General features: G+C 34.3%; 1 protein-coding gene across 1 annotated transcript in view; it reads left to right on the top strand.

Moving 5' to 3' along the window:
* The first annotated feature begins 326 nt into the window (after positions 1-326).
* The window catches only part of Myo10A (unconventional myosin 10A), a 184,391-nt gene continuing 177,640 nt past the window's right edge, over positions 327-7,077 (top strand). The window contains exon 1 of the mRNA XM_074179939.1: positions 327-467. The gene's annotated coding sequence lies outside the window, so the exon portion shown is untranslated. The remainder of the gene's footprint in view (positions 468-7,077) is intronic.

The following is a 7,077-nucleotide window of genomic DNA, read 5'->3' as shown; positions in this document are numbered from 1 at the left end:
TCCATCACGCAGTTATAATCAGCTAAAAAATTGGTTCGCAAGAATTCTGAATGATAACAGTTGGTTTGCTGATATCTGTTAAAATCTGTTTTTCCGTTAACTAGATATCGCCAAGAAGTCTCAACTTTCAACGTCCAATTCGTAGCACTTCCTAATAAATGAATTCGGTATATATAATGGATTTAAAAGTACCCCTCGTAAGCTAGAAATCATTTTACTCCACTTCGGATTTCAACTCGTGTCAAGTCATAAGATTGAAGGTGAAACAGTGTGTGCAATTGAGCCATACCCTCTGCATACCAACCTAACGGGACGCACCTTACCTCACCTTTCAAGTCAACCCACCAGCAGTGTACAGCGCAGACTTACCTGAGTTAAGTGTTTATGGTTCGAAGTGAAGTTTTTAAACAAAATGAAGTGATAGTTCCATGCTAGTGACAATTTTTGGATAGACATTGTAATACAAAGTGAGTTCCACACATGTTTTTCTTCATATATTGTAATTTTCCTATAGCGCCCTTACAGTTTGTAGTTCATACTGAATGGCTTTCTGTCAGTCGACATTCTTGTGAAAATGACGTGATTTCAATGGGAGGTCTTACGGAAACCTCGATATAGATAAGTATTTGAAATTCTGTAAGATTTTCTTAATTAAAAAAAAAATATCACAATGATATCTAGTTGGACTGAGAATACATGGTTTGGTAGTTTCTTTTTCATACTCTTCCACATATATCAAGAGGTCATATGAATCATGCCACAGAGAATTTGGCAGTCAATTTGCGAGTTGATGTTAATGATTTGAATTCTGAGAACAAAGCAGTTTTAGAATACGATCTCAAATACTTTGAGCAGAAATGAAATGACCATCGAGAAAAGACTTGAAAGTTTAGGCATAACCTTGAATAAATAATTTTTACAAATACTTTCATAAACACGCATGGGAAGAATGTTGAACATTTGTGTGGATATGTCCTTATAAATACTAGTAACTCGTATGGAATTTGAAAATGCAATCTAAAATTTATTCACAATTGTAACTCAGGGATAATATATTCAAAACACTGCAATATCCCTAGCAGTATTCTTTGATGAAAGAACAGTTATTGGATGTTTTTAAGGTTTTGATCTTCGTGAATCTGAATAATAAGCAAATCTGGATCAACAAAGCAAAATGGTAACAGGCAAAATGAAAAGTATTCCGCAAAGAAGATACTGGGTAATAAAAACCTCTAATATAAGAGCTCAATTGGTCAAAAACTTGTTTAATTTATAGAGATTTATCCTACTAAATAAACTGAAGGAATGGAAAAAGTATTTACATACTTAGCTTTTCTATAGAAATAACTGATGTTTCAGAAAACAATCTGTTCGAAAATACTTGGTATTTTCAATACCTATTCATACAACATGAAACTTTCAATTCATAATTCACGACTGGCGCATCCACCTTCAATTAGGTATTAGGTACATTACTGAAGCCATCTGCAGTACTTTCTGTGTTTGGTGACATAATTTTTTTTTTCAAGAATTCAGGCTAGTAATATTTCGAAGACCAATTCTTCTGAGTGTTTACTTCCTCTTTCTTGCAAACAATACAATTTCATTTCCTGCCTAAATGTTAGATAAACATCAGCGCATCTGATCACAAGATTCTTTCATTTTATCCTCCTAAAAAGCAGGGTATTGTTCTGTAGACCTTTATTCTCACTGATCACTAACTATTTCATGCGCGACTCTTAGGTACAGTGAAAAATTCCATTCAAAATAGCTCTGTTCTGAAAATTATATTTTTTTATGACTATTTACTAAAAAAGCATAGAAATGTGAATGCTTTTTTTAAGTTGTTTATTTTCAAAAATACACACATTGCCAAAATTCTTGTACCCCCTCGTAAATTGTAAAACAAAATATTTATCATGGTTGGATTTTTGTACATTTCATCTTTATTTATTTCACCTGTGCTAGGCATGCAAAAATGTTTACAAAAACAATTTCCTCTGATTTTAAATACCAATGTTTGAAAAATGGTTCATATTGATTTAGCTTGTTTAAATGATTGTTGAATTCTTCTTTGCAATTATGCCTGGCAATAGAATTTCAGTGTTCTATAGAGCAAGAATAGTGGTTTTTCATGATGAGGGGCTGCCGAATCATCAAGTCGCGAATAGACTAAGGAATCCCCGCGATTCAGTTATCCGAATAGTGCATTTGTACCAGGAAACTAATAGTGTTGACTGGAGACGTGGAACTGGGCGTCCTAGGGTAACTAATGCAAGATAAGCTCGGTATCTAGCAGGATATGTATGTCGGAATCGAACCATAACAGTCTCAACAGTCCGAACTCATTTAAGAAGAACGTTTGGTTCTTTCCAGTACCACAATACGGCGGAGACTTGCTAGAGCCAATTTTGCAATCCAGAAGACCATTAGGAGTAGGTACCCAGGCTATTCCCCAGACACATAGCCGCTCGTCTACAGTGGGTACAGGAACACAGAGACTGGCTTTTAGATCAGTGGCAAAATATATTTTTTTCGGACGAAACCAGATTTGGTTTAGTTAGTGATAGTCGGTGATACAGAGTTCAGGGCGACAAGAAAGACTATATCTTTTGCTGGAGAAGTCGTTTCATACCAAGGAGGATCAGTAATGTTTTGGTGAGGCATATAATGCATGGTCGTCGTACGCAGCTTATTCCCATTCCAGATACTATGACAGGAAATAGATATGTTCGAAACATTATTGAACCCATTATTTATCCTCTTTGAAATGAAATTGAAGCCAATATCATTTCAATGGATGACAATGCTAGGCCTTATCGCACGAGAAGATTACAAAATGCACTGGAGATTGAGAAAATTCAAAGATTACCTTGGCCAGCAAATTCACCAAGGATGAATCCCAATGGGCATATGTGGGATTTTGTTAAACGAGCAATCTCGAACAGAATTAATCCTCCTAGCACCCTCCTGGAACTCACACTCGCGGCCCAAGAAGAAAGGAACAACATCCCAATGGATACCATTAACGCCCTTATTGTTTCCAAGCACAGGCGAGTCAACACCTTACTACAGAACAAGGTAGGATACACCGAATATTAATGCATTTTTGATTTCGCTCTAAAACGGTTTTCTTCTACATTTCAGATTCTGGTAATCATTTTATAATGTACTATTTTTAGTTTGTATTTTTTTTCTTGTTCAGTTAAAATTAAATTCAGCTAATTTGCGTTGGTTACATAACCAAATCAAATGTACCTATTTTGTAATGAATTTCTTGACTTATAGTGTTATAGTGTCTCATTTAGATGAACATAAGGAGGGTCCAAGAATTTTGGCGATGTGTGTACTTTTTTATAAGTCATAGAGAAAGTATAGTATTCTACACATTTTTGAATAAAACATAAGTGATTTGCTTAAAAATGATTAATTCACTGATGAAATAAGGCATTTCAAACATGTGAAATAACAATTACGATGAAAGAATTTGTGGCAAATGTTCATTTTCCCATACTATCAGTTCTTCCTGATCAGAGCGAGATTGAAACTCAGAAAGAGAATAATACATTTTACCGTAAATCATGCAAAATTTCCGAAGTTCTCGAAGTTTCATTTCCACAAAATATGAAAAAGTTGAATAATTGTAACCAAAAACATCAATTTTTTGTTTTGATTGGAAACTCAAGTGAGAGGACGAATATTCTGAGTTATCACGGCTGTTACGCTTGGATTACTTCTTTAAAACATAATTTCTTGATATTTGGTTAGTCGCAGTTTTAACAAAATATAACCTAATAGTTGAGAAGAACCTCCTTCGTTAATTCAATTCAATGATATTCTTACCCTTTTCGACGAAAATATCATTTTGGCAATATCGCCTGTATTCATGCATATGTTGTATCAAAATGTTATGGTGAATTCTACATAGAGAAGATGAAATATTTGGTTTCAACTCATCAACGTTATGTTTTTCGAACTTCTTGAGAATCCCCTGTAGGTACGATATTTTGAGAAATAGGCATCATTGTCACATTGTCAAAAATGGTGAATAGACATTGTTTTACTTCGGTCGACAGCATCTATTTGATAATTGAAATTGTATATCTAGTTTTTACACTGACACATTTCTGTCTACACGAATGTCTAGAACGAATCTGCATTTCGTGTAGTTCTTTCCACAAACTGTGGGAATATTTACTTTCATCTACTACGTATTTGGGAACATTAATATTTTTGGGGTTTCGACATTAACAACTACGGAAATAAGCCTCGTGTTCTGAGTATGCCATGTTATAACCTCTTCGAGCCACCTATGCCCATTTGCAATCCTGTCAGCCGGGTAACATAGCAAAATCAATTTTTATTTTGATCAGCGATGTCAATTGTTTGAAATAATATCAGACACCCTATCACTGGGTTTCTTTGTTGGTGTTTTCCTAGAATTACTGTCCAGGATAGCCGTATCGTAAAAGCTCTTCTGAATAGGTATTATGATAGTTTGAATTCAAATAAAACTACCTTTTGGGTTTGGTCTTTTGGATAAACATTAGTATCAATATGATATGATGATTTCCGTATCATACATACAATCAGGAAATATAGTTCATCATAACTTTGTGAGTGGATTCTTGTTTATATCTAAAAATTGATCATCTCAACTACGACTGTAATCGCGAAAATATCATCAGGTCATCTCTTAAATACTTCAGGACATTTCATGAACTGTCACAAGTGAATTCTCGTAATATTCCATATAAGAATGGGATATATGGAAAATTGCGTTTTTACCAGTCACTCGATGCTTTCAACTGAAATATTTTGAAGAGGTTTCATTTTCAGAGCTGAATCAGAAAAAGCTTTAATAATGTTTCAGTTCTCAGACAATTCTGTTATTATTGAGCAATAATCACCTTTCAGCAAATAATTTCGAGGCATCTTTCTAATGTTGCCATAATTATTCCATTAAGCCAAATATTTCGATATCAGTTCGATGCACATATGGATATCCACAACACTCGAGTTTGTAATAGTCTCTGTACAAAATACTTGAAACAAATTTTTGATTGAAACCAGTATTTTATAAAGGCATATCGGAATACGACGACATATTGAAAAATTTTAAGTCTATATAGGAGGTTTCTTTGAAGGTGATTGACCATATTTTTGAATCTAGCTACCAAGTTAGCGTTGACTCATCGAATAACAACCTGTAACTTTTCACACTTTGTATTCAGGGAAATGCGCTCATTCTTCTACCACAACGTCGTTTCAATTAGCATTTCCAACAAAGGTCGAAATTCTCTCACAATAAATTATGTATGATTTCTCTCTTCTATTCATGGGCCCAATATGACCTACTAATTTGTTCAAATAAAGCTGTTTCGGTTCGTTTTAAGTTGAAATATGTAGGTAGTCGTTTCAGTATTGAAGTCACGTGTATATTGGACCGAGGTCGAATGATTGCACGTCGTGTTGTTGACCGAAAAAGTTGAGAAATCGTCGTTTAAACGTCGATTTTAATTTGTCGAAACTGCAATTTAATGTGCACGGTTTGTATGCAAGTGAAATTCTGTGTTTCTTGTCTGCAGAATTGAAGTGGTACTCACGTCTAGAAGGATAACGCTATAGGAGACATGATTCAGAGTAGATAACGCCTAAGTACAGGTATGGGCTAACGACCTCTAATTGAACTCGGTCTGCCTAACACAAATGTGACATCCCAGTCTCACAAATATTATTGCTACAAAACGTGAGGTTGTAAAGTGAGCTCAGTAATACCACCGTGTAGAAGTAAACACGCGGTCGTAATACTTTTATGTAGGTGACACATTTCAAAACAACAAAATAGATACGGAAATTTCCTCAAACACGTAGATGCAAATACACTCAGGTGCATAAATAATAGCCACTTCCTGAAGTAAACAAATTTTCGATTTCGTTAATTTTTAGAATACATGAAAGAGCATTCATCTCAAATTAATTCACATCAAACACATTTCCTAATACAGCCAGATGTATGCAAATTATATGAGGGAAATCAAAGTTTCTATCATCTAGGTTCAAGACACCTTGTTGGGAAATACAGCTTTTGGAAGACACTCAAAACCCTCCTGTATGGATCATTTTCTCCCTTAGATAGTTCGTTCATTGTTTTTGATATCACTATTTCTTTCAGATTTATGAAATTATTGAATAAAGCATTTTCTCTAAGTATTCTTCATATGCAACGATCAAGCACGCTTCCCGGATTCAAATCCTGTTGAGCATATCTAGGTTGATATGTGAGAAGTCGCGAAAGACCACCTACGGACAAAAATGATCTTCGTGTTGAGATCATTCGGACGTGGAATAACATGCTTCAGAAGCTTCAGATGCTAATTCTTAGAATGCCTGGTATAAAAAAAAATCCCACCGTATTCTACTTATATTATTGTTTAATTGTTGATTTTTCCATAATTATTGTAAAGAAAAAGAATACGCACAGAATACCCAATTGAAAAATTAATAAATTTCAAACGAATTGTCACATCAAAATGAAAAAATTGTATAGGGAATAGACCAAACTTTCATTCAGGATGATTTTGAGTGTCAATCAAAAGCTGTATTTCACCACAAGGTGTCTTAAACCTGGATGATAGAAACATAACTATGTTTGATGTGAATTGAACAATAATGAATTTCGTCCCATTAAAAAAAATATCACAAACAGGCTAAAAATGAAGGAGCTATTCAAAATCAAAATTTGTTAACATTTCAAGATGGCCGTTTTTATACACCTGAGTGTATACACGGTTTAACTAAATGAGTGTAAAACATTTAAGGAGGTGATTCCTCATCGAAAAAAAGATAGGATCTTTCATATAGCCAATAGCCTGTTTCATTCTAAACAAAAAATTTCTCTTGGGTTTTTTGCCCAAAATAAACCAGTTCGCAGCAAAAAATTATTTTACGAACAACTACAGCGATACATCGTCATAAATGCGAAAATACGAAACTAATCTATCTAGTAGGTCGCTGTCAGCAATAGTGACAATTAAATTGGTATGACGCTGTCAGTTTGTGAATTTTCGAAATTGA

The sequence above is a fragment of the Leptinotarsa decemlineata genome, unplaced genomic scaffold, assembly GCF_025532065.1.
Source record: "Leptinotarsa decemlineata unplaced genomic scaffold, Ldec_3_MD MMD2_tig00026282_RagTag_RagTag, whole genome shotgun sequence".
NCBI lineage: Eukaryota > Metazoa > Arthropoda > Insecta > Coleoptera > Chrysomelidae > Leptinotarsa > Leptinotarsa decemlineata.
Note: the sequence above shows the minus strand (reverse complement) of the source record. Positions and strands in the feature narration are given on the sequence as shown.